Genomic DNA, 12,292 nt, shown 5'->3' on the forward strand with positions numbered 1-12,292 from the left:
CTTTATGCTGGAGATGTGCTTTTTGCTGTTCCTGTGAAGCTCTACACACATATATGCTGCTTCTGTGTGGCTAAGTATCTCTTGAGTTTTCACATAATCTGTCTTGACAGTCAGCAGAGAAGGAAAATGGGAGACAGAGGGAAGCAGACCTTCTGAGAGGATGGACATAGGCACTTTGCTTTTTTTCCCCCACTATAAAAATGAGAGAATGGCTGTGGAGATTGTCACCGCTGGTTATCCCAAAGAGGTCTGTCTGCATGGTTAAAATTCAGCCAGATCTGGGGCAGAACAAAGTATCTCTGTAATTCTGCACACACTTGCTGTATAACACAACCCAACAGCTTATTGTAGGCAAAAGGAATCTTGAACTGACCAAACCTAATTACACAAACTAGAGTTTGGTTGATGCATTAGGTTCAAACACCCATTTCAGTGACAAGAAGATGCTCCAAGATCTTCTGGAAGAATACCTTGTTAGTCCTCCAGTTTTATATTCCATTAAAAACATCAGGCAAACTGAGGACTAAACCAACAAATTCCATTTATATTATTCAATTATACTAGGCAACTCTTTAGAGTATGCTTATATATGTAGTATTTACGCTAAAACCACTGTATTTCTTTTTCATTTACCTGTCAGGACCCATATTCAAAGTTCATTGTTGCCTAGGAAACAGTGAATAAAAGCAAGGAAAGCAAAATATTTCATTGAACAACCTATATGGCTTTAGATGTCTGTAGTATTCTCAATTGTTCCTACAGACAGGGAATCCTCAATTCTAGTCTTTGCAGACAGGTGTAAGATGAGCGGTAATTCAATTTTATTTAAAAAATGTAAACTCCAGTAATGTAAGAGTACTATAGTCTAGTCATTAGCTGTCAGATGATCGATGTCCTGTGCATGACTCGACTTACAGTGACCTTCAGCAATTCCCTCAGCCTCATTCTCATACTTGTGTGAACAAATTTTTTTCATGCCTACCCTATAAAAGCATCTGTGACATAGGTGACACAATGTTGTTTCTTAGAAGTGCAAGAACATAAACTCACTCATGGTGCAATGTGTTAACCACACATTATGGAAATGACTAAAATAATCTGCTTAATGTTTGACTCACTTGTAATATCTCAAATGTACTCTTATGCCAGAATGTTATAACAAATAAACACACTGGGGTAGACATTTGGGATAAAAGAGAAGAGAAAAATGCTGGTTTATAATTTAGAAACTTAATTTTTTTTTCTTAGAAAAATGCTATACACTTCAAGCATGACAAAATTAACATAGTAACTCTGACTGAAGCAACACATATTTGCCAATATTTGAGACACATGCAGGAAACTGCTTGCTCATCAAGTCACACTTCTCAAGTATAGGTAAAAAAATCCAGTTGCAACAAGAGTTTACAGTTCCTGCACTGGTGTCATATATAATCAGGTCTGACTTTCTCAGGTGCAGAAATACTTCAAGACACAATAATGTGGGAATACAACAGAAGATTGGCGAGGAGGATTGTAAACAAGTGCTCAAGTGACTTGCAGCTGGGGTGTTGAAAAACACATATATCGTACTAATTGTTGTTTAGCTTTGTGTGCTTCACGGGTAGATAACATAGGCCTGTCATAGACACAGAGGCACCTTATTGAACATCCTTGAGATTCCTGCTCTGCTGTGGGAAAGATCAAAGAACAGTGAAAAACTACGCCTGCAAAAATCCTCTGATATATACAGGTGAAAGCAGCAGGTCTGAGATCTTCTCTTTCTTCTCCTTTCTCTGGCGGGCAAGGACCAATCTCCACAGTGCCTGTGTCCCTGCTTGTGTGCCTCTGCCCGGGTGCTGCTGCGGAGATCCCCTGGGTCACGAGGTAACAAGAATAAATTTACTCTTTGCATTTCATCCATAGCTCTGTGGTTGTTCACACATCCGGCATGTGTCAGCTCACACAACATCCATGGAACTGAGGGAACAGAAATGTTGGATTTGTCTTTTTCTTCCTCTGATGGGACACAGGTACATTTATTATTAGAAGAACCAAAAAAATTTAGAAGAGCTAGTACTGGGAGGGATTAACTGTCCCATGCATTTCAATATAGTTTTAATTCCACAGTACAGGATGGGACCCATCCCTATCCTTTGACAATACAGAGTATCAGAAGAGTGCAGCACAGCTGGCTTACCCAAACCAACCACAGCTGACTGCACTGCAGTAACCAATATAAACAGTAAGTAGCTCTCTTGCTTCATTATCTTTCATGTCAAGGAGGAAGAGTACCTGCTGTTAGCTATATTTAATTGCATATCTTCTTGGAAGGAAATAAGGATGTGAGCAACTGACGCATCTCTTTTACTCGAAGTACTAAGCATATTGAGCTTAAACACGAACACCTCTGGTCCAGTGACTCTCTCCATATTTAGTACTTATAAAAATACAATTTGTCCATATTGACATATGCTGCCTCCTTTGGGCGTCTGAAGAACAAAATACAGCTCCTATCTCTTCCTACACCTTTAGGTTCTCTCTGAGCTAGATTATCTCTTGTGACCGCTTTGGAGCTATTAGAGCAGTTCCACTTCTGATAAGACCTGTGAAAATACTGATGTAAGAAAAATCTGTGTGGCCACAAGCATTTTTATCAATAGCCTCTCTAAATGGATCTACATAGACTGATCTAAATGGGTCAGATAACTAAGCAAGGGAGCACCTTGTCTGCAACACCATTCACACCTCTCCCAAAGCTGTGCCAATAGCGATAAAGTGACATATGGTTACACCCTAAGAAACAAACAAAAAAGTAAAACCACTGTTGATGATGGACAGGTGGACAGGCAGTGTACTCCATTTATCAGGGTTATCTGAAGAACAATATAACTCCATAGGAAAGGCAGAGGTGAAAGGCTGAAACTAGAATCAGATCAAATGCTTATGAGGAGATTAAAGACACTTGGAGAGATCTGATCTAATATAAAGAGAAGGGACAAGGCTGTTCTTTTGTTGTTCAGTCTGATGATGAGATGATTGAGTTAGTCCTTAGGGTGAAACACCTCAGGCCAGTTTACATTGCTGTTCCCAGCCCAGTGCCCGAAAGAACAAAAGAACATGAAGGCCAGAAATTGCATCTGTTGCAATTGCAGATCTCCACTGAAGTAACGAGTGCAGGTGAAAAAGCACACCATTTGTTAAAAGTTGATTGACTTACTATGCTGTAGGTGGCCACTGAAAATTGACCTAGCAAGTACAATGTAACAAAATGGTAATTTCAGCTGAGAACAGATAAAGTAGTGCCTTCTACTAGGTAAGGTATTAAAAGTGTGAAATAAATTCTCAAAAAAAGTCAGGAGCCTGTGGCTCTGTGCTGCAGGGATGGACACTTTAGTAACGAGATTGTATCAGCCACAGGAGGAGAGAACTGCACATGTATTCCAGGGGAGATTGTCACTTCCCTTACAAAAGGGTTCAGGTGCAGATGAAATGCAGTATTTATAGAACTGCAAATACAGTGGAAAAGGTACACAAAAACCAGGTGTGGTTTGACAGGTATTTCAAGGGAGATTCCAGGTAAGTCCAAAAACCCGTGCTTAAGGGTTGCTGGGAAAACCCAAGCTCCTTTCTCCATGCATGACCAGTAAGCCAAAGGCTTCCCACGGCAGGCTACCTCAGAGGCACGGCCTCACACCCGTGGTCTCCCAACAGTTTGCTGAAAACACCCCGGGGAGGCCCAGCCCGTTTTCTCGCTGTGTGGCTGGTTTTCCGCCGCGCAGGGGCGGGCTGTGCGCGGTGGGAACCCGCACCGGGGGCTCGGGGCAGCACCCCGGGGGGCGGCTCGGCCCTGTGAGGACCAACGACCGCGCGGGTGCCTGTCGCAGCGTTGCCCAGCTGGGCCCGCGGCGAGCTGCCCCTCTTAGCCCTCCGGCCCCGCCCGGCGCTGAGCCACACCCTCCCCGCCGCCCCCCCCCCCCTCCCCCCCGGGCCGCCAAACCAGCTACTCCGGCTGAAACCCGACCCCGGAGGCCTCCCTGACCCTCCGTCAGTCTGGGGCCGCGCGGGGCGACACGGAAAGGCAGGCGCGGACGTCCACCTGGAGGCGGCTCCAGCTGCGCCCTGGCCAGGCCGCGCCGTCCTGCGGCTGCCGGCGGCGGCCGTGCGGGGCGATGTCGCGCAGAACTCCGCTCCGAGGGCTCCGCGGGATCCACTCCGCCGAGTACCGCCCGCCCGGATGCAGGCGGCGTCCTCAGCTGCTGCTGTCTCCTTCCAGCGCCCCAGCCGGCCCAAACCGGCTCGAACTGGCCCAGGCCGGATCTGCTGGCAGTGGAGCAGCGCCCCCCCCATCCCCCGGCTTCTTTCTGCCCCCCCCCCCGCCTTCCTTCTCCTCCCCCCAGGCCTCGGCCTCCCTCCCCGAAGCGCCGCCACCCTGCGCTCCCCACCCCCGCTCCCCGCTGTGGCTCGGTGGGCAGAGCGGCCCTGCGCAGCCCCGCGCCCTCCCTCCGCCAGGCCGCACACAGACCGCTGCTGCCGCGCTGCGCCTGTGGGCGCTGCTGCTGCCCTGGAGCCTAATCGGCGTGTTGCCTGTCTGCCCTGGCTTCCTACCCACATTTCCCTCACCTCCACTATCGGGGAGATACTGCGTATTTTGCAGATATTTTTTTTTCTTTCACTTAGGGAGGAAATGGGCAGAAGCTTTGCCCTTTTCAGTCAAAGCCACTTCTCTGCAGCGGCCATGGCTGCACCTGGGCCCTGCACAGCCCCCTGCCCCCTCTCAGTTGTGTGCAGCTCAGAGATACTGCCTTCTTGCCTGTCCGTCCCATGCTCAGACTTGGCTTCTCTCTCCCCCAACACACGCACCCCCCTGAAGACACGGGACCCCAGCTGCTCTGTCCCCTCTTGTCACAGCCCTGCAAAGAGCAATGCAGCTCTGTTGCCTGCCACTGTCATGGCAGTGAAATGTCCTGCTGCCACTGCCCTTTTCCCCCCCAGTCACGTTCAGGCTGGTCATCTCATGTCAGTACAGGAGACAAAGAACCTGGGTGTTACCCTCTCCCTTTTGCCCCACACAGTCACCACGAAGATAAGCACACCCCACCTTTGTCACCCCATAACCACAGAAGACACTACATCATCTTTTTTTTTTTAAACCCATCCCCTCTTCTTTTTTTCTTTTTTTTCCTAAACCCATCCCCCATTCTTACAGATTAAAGGAAACAGGGCTGACTCCATTTTGGAGAGGATATTCTGACTCCATTTTGGAGAGGATATTGCCCGGAGGTTTAACTTCCCTCTGTGGAGCAATTTCCTCCAGCAGCAGCTGGAGCAGAAGGGAGACAGCACGCCTTGCCCTGGGGGTGCTGTGGGATGCCTCTTAGCCGTTTGGAGTGAGTGGCTGGCACAACTTCTTTGTGGCTGGGTGGTTTTGTCAGGCAGGGTTTTGTGCTAAACTGGAGCCGTATGTGTGCCTGGGCTTTAGCCAGCTCTGCTGCACTTTTTGTAATTTTGATGAAAACTGTTTTCAGACCTCCATGCTTCTGAAGGCATTGAGGTAGTGACCCTACGCACCTCAGGGGGACATTTCCCACAACTTCAAGGGGGAGGGATAGGTATATGTTTGCCACTTTCTTCTGTGGCTTTTGTTTGATGATTCAGCTGAGTAGACCTAGCAGCTGGGTGCTGCTGAAGGAGTTCCCCCCATTCACCTGTGCTAGCTCTGGCATTTGTCAGACACCTCGCTGAGCCATTTAGCTCACTAACGTGGTAGATGCTACTCCGATCCGCCAAGAGGAATGTTCTGCCAGATCTGTGGGTTGAGCTGGCTCACCAAAGAATCCAGCAAAAAGCTGCAGCCAACTCTAGAGTAAGTCTGTTACACAAGTGGGGTGTGGCAAAGGAGTAAACAACCCCACCTGCGGCAGCAACGTGTTTATTTGTCTCACTGATACTGTCAAGCTGTTCCTAAACAGGAGAGGCAACCACATGTGATGATATGTACCCCCACTTGAATCTCTGGAAGTCAAACATTCAGCATCCTTAGGAGTATAACACCATAGGTGTAAAGACTTCTCCCATAGGTACATGCCGTTCGCATCCACATCTGGATATAAAAATATGTGTACAACTCCTATTGATTTTGAGGATGGCAGAGACAACAGGCACAAGTCATCTGGTTGGTATGTTGTGACAAATGTTTGCAAAATTAGAGATTCCTCAAGGAAAGTAGGAAGAAAAGTTCATACACATGCAATTGGTTGGCCATCCTCATGTAAAAGGAGTTGTGGTGGGTTGGCCCCACCTAGCAGTCAAGCTCTCACCCAGCTGCTTGCTTGCCCCTCATCCACAGCAGGATGGTGGAGTGAATAGGAAGAACAAGAATGAGGAAGCTCCTGAGTCCAGATAAAGTTGGAGAGATCGTTTACCAATTACCATTGCAGGCAAAACAGACTCACCTTGTGGATATTAATTTATTGCAAATTTATATGTATCGATATAATTACTGATTTGGGTATTGGGAAACAAAACAACAAATGTTAAGACACATGGCAAAACTCCTTTCTTCCCCTGTTTCTCAGGCTCCCTTCACTCTTTATCTCCAGACGTCTGTCCTACCAGCTTCTCACACTCCGTCCCTTCAGCGAGGAAAAGAGTGGGGCAAGGGGGAGTGTGTTATGGTCAGTACATAGTTTCTCTCTGATACTCCTTTCGTCTCACACTTTTCATCTGCTCTAGCACAGGTCTTCACAGGTTGCAGGGAGTATCTGCTCTGCCATGAAGCACCTCCTCTTCCTCCTTCTTTTCCTCCTCTGTTGGAACCAGCTGGAACTGGCTGTGCCCAGCACAGTGGCTTTTTCTCACAGTAGCCACTCCTGCAGCCCCCCACTGCTAACACCTTGACATCTGCACCCAGTACGGGACTAAGAGTTACGGAATCACAGAATAAACGAAGTTGGAAAGGACCTTTGGAGGTTATCTGGGGCCATCTTCCTCTGCCCCTCTCCCACCAAAAAGGCCAGTTCTGCAGGTTGATCAGGCTGCTTCCAGCACTGCTCAGACAAATTTTTGATGTCTCCAAAGGCAGTGATTCTGCATCCTCTCTAGACAACTTACCCCAGTATTTGAGTGTTATTGCTGTGAATACTTTTTTCCGTGTATTTACTTAAAATTTCCCCGAAGAACAGTCCTGTTTACTCTGTAACTATCAGTAAGTAGTACGAGGCAGCACTTTGATTCCCACGTGATGGTCTTTCCAGTTTAAGGAAACCCAGCTGTCTTGTAGAGGACAGAAACATTAAGGTTGGTATTTGTGAGAAACGCTCAGTTGCCAGTTATCCATAGCTCAGACAGGATGCGGTGTGAAGCACTCTTTATTACGTTCTTGCAAGACCGGGCGCCCCCATCAAGTGGACGCGACTACCAGCCATCATGCAATGGTTTATATCCCTTTCTCCCAACCGCCGGTTCCCTCCCCTGATTCCTCATTGGCTGAGTACTACAGGGTGTACAGACTTCCCGAACCGCCTACCGATACGCCCCTTCATGTATGTGTTCATACATCGCATGTTCATGGAAATGAACCTTGGCTTTCTCCAGGGCGGAGAAGTTAATATGCATGAGCTCATCACGCAAGCGTACTAAGATGGAAAAGTTCGCCCCAAGTCTTTCGGTATCTGCATCCATCTAAAGCCAGTTCCAAGTACTGGGTCATCACAGTTGACAAAAAGACCACTTGCCTTCTAGCCCTAGGCCAGGGATTTCAATGGTTGTGAATTGCTCTTGTTGATTGCTTTGGTGAATCGCTCCTGCCCTTCCCATCAGGCTTATTAGGCGAAAACAACATTCTTTCCCTTACAGTATTAATGGGGAGTGAATGGGTGTGGTGACACCAGAATGAATGGCAGAAAAGATGTCTATAAAATGACATATGTTGATGGCACCTAGATTAGCAGGTCATTAAGATCTGGATTCATCCACAGGCAACTTCTCCAGTCATAGAAGACTGTCAGTATATCTTAATGACTCACAGAGATGAGAAGGTAGAGAGACTAATTAGTGTCAGCTCCTAAAAGCTACAAAAAAACCTCCACCAACCATACCCCAAATCAAAAAAACACATCTACCAGAACATCTTGACACAAAGCTATGAACCCAGGAAAGCTGAGGAGTGCTTAGTAGCTGGCATCACTTGTGTTAAGTGTAATTGTAAGGAAGCCTGACAAGACCACTGGGACCAAGTGCAAGTAAGTAAATTAAAACAGTTTTTCTGTAAAACGAAATCACCTTCTCCTCCTACAGACCATTCCATTGTTGGTACAGTATTGCATTATTTCCTGTGTTCACTGCTGAGCCATGTTTAATTTCTTGCCTACTAGGAGTTGCAGGTCCTTTTTTGGAAAGCTGCTTTTTAGTTGATCCCCTAAGCTGTACAGATTCAAGGGGTTGTTCTCTTTCAGGTACAGGGCTTTGCATTTGTTTTTGTTGAATTTTATGAGGTTTCTGTTGACCTATTTTTCCAGTTTGTTGGGACTGCTGCTGTGCAGCAGCCCAGCCATCGAGCATGTTGACTTCTCCCCCTCCAGTTTTCTGCCCACAGCATGTGCACTCCCTTCACCAACTGCAGAGTGTTTTACAGAAGGCTGTTCACATACTGTCCTCACTGCCTGCTGACAGAAATTCATCACTTCTTTCCTCTAAAATAAGAGCAGCAATGACCTTGGGGGAAATTAATGTATGTGTACAAACATGCACACACACACGTTACCAAGTAAAGTCTGAACAAAGTGGATTTAGTGGAATTCATTACACTGCGGCGGTTTGCAGTTGTGCTGCATTTTAGAGTAGAAGAATGCTGCTTTTCAAAACAGGTAGTTCCTGCCTAGCCTTAAAACAATGAAGATTTAAGAGAATAAGGAAAAAAAAGTCTCACTCTCATCTCACAAGAGGCTGTCTGTGAACTGTCTCTGCTAAAAGGGACTAGTCCCTTTACATAAAGCACAGCTTCCCCTTCCTCCACCTCATCCATTGCCTCCAGCCCTCATGCCAACAGAAAACACTTGTATTCTCACATTTTTCAGTAGAGTCAAAAGTATCCCCTCATTTTCACACTATATTTATAACTTTGAAATGTTGGCAGACATGGCTCTGGCTCTGGGAGGCCACTCTGACAAAGGGAAAGTCTCTGCTCTACCTGCCTGCCATGCTCCCTTGGTCTCTCTCCCTGGTTTCCTTAGAAAAGGCAGGTCAGACCATCTCAGAAATACTCTAGGGAAAGAGTTTGGATTTTTGTCTGTAACTGCAGGGATGAGAGAAAAAAAAAAAAAAAAAAAAAGAATGTAGAAACCTTCAAGAATGTAGGCAATCAGAAAACCGTTTTACTTTTCAACTGAATACGGTTTATTTTTTAATGGGCATGTCCCACCCACTGTCTTTGAAATGAAGAAAATCCTTGTAATACATCATGCCTCATTTAGGATGGGCACCAACAGTCCCGGTTTTGGCTGTTCTCATTTGTCTCCCTCTCCTGGTCAATAGCCGTTATTTTTTTCCAGATTTTGTGAGGGTTTGGGTAGGGAAGTCTTTGGCTTTTTTCCATACACAACTCAAAATGAATACGTGCCTGAGCAAAATAGATTTTATGTGTACATACTTGTTCCAGGGTATTGAAGAGTTAAATAAATATTTACCTATTTAAAAATTCACCTCTGCAGTCTTGAAATGAAAACATAAATCTTGCCATATATCTGAAAATGAGCCAGGGGAAATCTGCTAAGGGGAGTACTCACTTTCAGTCAACTTTGGCATGCTGGAAAGATGCCAGGAATAGTGAAGCAGAGAGGTGGCTGCATGTCTGAAGAGGTGGTGACAGGAAGAGCTGGAGTCAGTCGCTTTAAGGGAATTTGACAGTTTTGATATAGGAAGAATACTTCTTCTGGCTTTTAAAAGCTTAGTATTGACATAATACATTGCAGGCTGCCAAGTCTTACCTTTTGCTTTAATGAGTCATATAAATAAAATGTATGTAAAAAAAAAGAGACAGAATTAATTTATTGTTGTGTATAATGAAGAGCCTGGGAATAGACTGAGGGGTACTCAGATAATACATGATCTTCTTGTTCTGGTTCTGACAGTACCTGTTATTCCCTGAATGCAGTATGTATTCAAGGGCTACCCAGTGATCCCAGTTTTGGTAACTCACCTCAGTTGCATTTCTGACGTACCACACAGTGCTAAGCCTGTTTCTTCTGCATCCTTATAGCTTCCTATCAGAAACTTTAGCCACCGTTTCATTCCCTTCCCTTTCTGGCTTTGAAATCCAACTCAGTCACTATCCATGGAAACTGCCATTTAAGTCCAGACTTTCACAGACCTCTCTTTGGTCTAGAGACTTCATCCTCAGCATTCTGACAGTCTAGTCAGGGATTTTCCAGGGACGGGACAGCTAATTGTGTCTAGTTACGTAGCTTTTGTAGATAAAATGTGTTATTTAGACTAAGACAAACAGACGTTCCGATATCATTTTGTTTATGAGCTACAGAAGAATGTCAGTATCCTTGTAGCCCAAAAGATTCCAAGTAGTTAAATATGCAAGTAATTACGTATCCCAGTGCACCACTAAGCTGTATTCACTTGTGCAGCAGCTATGTCTTCCTGCAACCCCTCCACCATCTCCTTTTTCCCATTTAAAAAAAAATGGAAACTAAATACAGTCTCGTTTCAGAATAGTCTTCTAGTCTTAAGTAGAAATCTGTCCTTCAACTGCAAATCTGCCATGTTTTTGTTTTGTTTGTTTGTTTGTTTGTTTTTTTAAATTTATTTTTTACATTTTAGCAATTAGTAGTGATGCATTTAGGAGAGAAAAGGGCAGAACTGTAGAGATGAGTAAGGAACTCCAGAGCCTGAGTTCTAAGAAAGTAGCCATCTGGATTATCTTATTATTTAGAAGGTAAAGGAAAAAATAGAGTCAACATAAAAAAGCTTTGAAAAATCACAGAATATAGCACATAGAAGAAATGTAATAAAAGTTCAAACAATTCTGTTCCTATGTTTCAGTTTAACAAGCAAAATAAGCATTCAGCAACTGTATTTTTTATGAAGAGTACTCCAGCATTTACTCTGAGTGCAGATTATATGTTCTTAGAAGATTCAAGTGTATTGGTAAATTAGTTAGAGTCCTTTAGGAAGGTTGTTTGTCAAATAATTTTTTTATTGTCCTGGATGGTCTTGTGATAACTCTTCAAACTTTTCAGCTCATTAAACTCACTCAGATCTCCTACTCTGGCATAACTGGGAGGTTTTTTTTAATGTTTTGTTTTTACCATAATTTGTCATAATTGAATTCTTTCCCTTTAGCAAACAAATGTTCTACTATGGAAATTTTAAAGAAAAAAATGTGCCTGAAAGTGTCCTCCCTCTTTTGTTCAAAGTGGTTTAGGCTGTCATTACACTGCTATTTTAATCTGTCAGAAATACGGGTTGCTGTTGCGAGGAGTGGGCTGGTTTTCCTTCTCCCGCTGTCTCCTGCTTCTTCCCACCACTTCCCTCGTGCCACTCATTTGCCTGTGGCTGTGAGAGGAGTTGCTTCAGGGAACCACTCTGGTTGAAAGCTAATTTTTCTTTTGCTAGCATAGTTTTCCTCACTGCGAGGAATACGAAGAGTAATGCCAACTGAAGGGCAGTAACAGGTAAAATGTCTGGAGCCAGTCAGGGAGGTGAACAGGTTTGTTCTTCAATAGTCATTTAATAGTCAGTTTAAACTAAACGGAAATTACGGAAGTTATTATGTGCTAGCATTGGAGGTACTGCTACTGTTTTGAATGAAGTATTAATAGCTTGATAGAAAACCGATTTTCAACAGAATTAAATAGTCTGCTTTTTGCACAAACACACCTTTAGTTTTCCAGCAAAAGACCCAATTGCTGAGAACCACACTATTTCAGTTTGAATAAATTCAGTAATTGTTACAGGTGCTGGGTATATAACCTTGGCAAACCTCTAAGGATCTAATAGAATCCAGATGGACTGTGCCTGCAGGCTTCAAAAGTGTCTTGATCTATTAGGGATCTGTAAGACCTGAAGTTTTGGCTGCTGACTGCGAGAGCTGGCCACAGCTATAGATCAAAGTTGTTTCAGCAGAATCTACAGGAGATTCTTGTGGCTAACTGCACCTCTGCCAATTTGGCCTCAAATTGTTCCGTGTATTTGTCAAAGGTTTAATTAACATGTGTATAACAAATGTATAATTAAGTGAATAAGAAACTATGAAATGTATTAATACATTAGAAAAGAACAGAATTGAAATCAATACTTAAAT

General features: G+C 44.6%; 1 long non-coding RNA gene across 1 annotated transcript; it reads right to left on the reverse strand.

The window, feature by feature from the left end:
- Positions 1 to 1,183: 1,183 nt before the first annotated feature.
- On the reverse strand, positions 1,184 to 4,290 carry LOC141923765 (uncharacterized). Its single transcript, XR_012623397.1, has 2 exons — positions 4,079 to 4,290; positions 1,184 to 1,959 (listed from the first exon to the last, which is right to left on the reverse strand). It is a non-coding gene; the product is annotated as an uncharacterized LOC141923765 (long non-coding RNA).
- Between the last annotated feature and the right edge of the window lie 8,002 nt (positions 4,291 to 12,292).

The sequence above is a fragment of the Strix aluco genome, chromosome 5 (assembly GCF_031877795.1).
Source record: "Strix aluco isolate bStrAlu1 chromosome 5, bStrAlu1.hap1, whole genome shotgun sequence".
Taxonomy (NCBI): domain Eukaryota; kingdom Metazoa; phylum Chordata; class Aves; order Strigiformes; family Strigidae; genus Strix; species Strix aluco.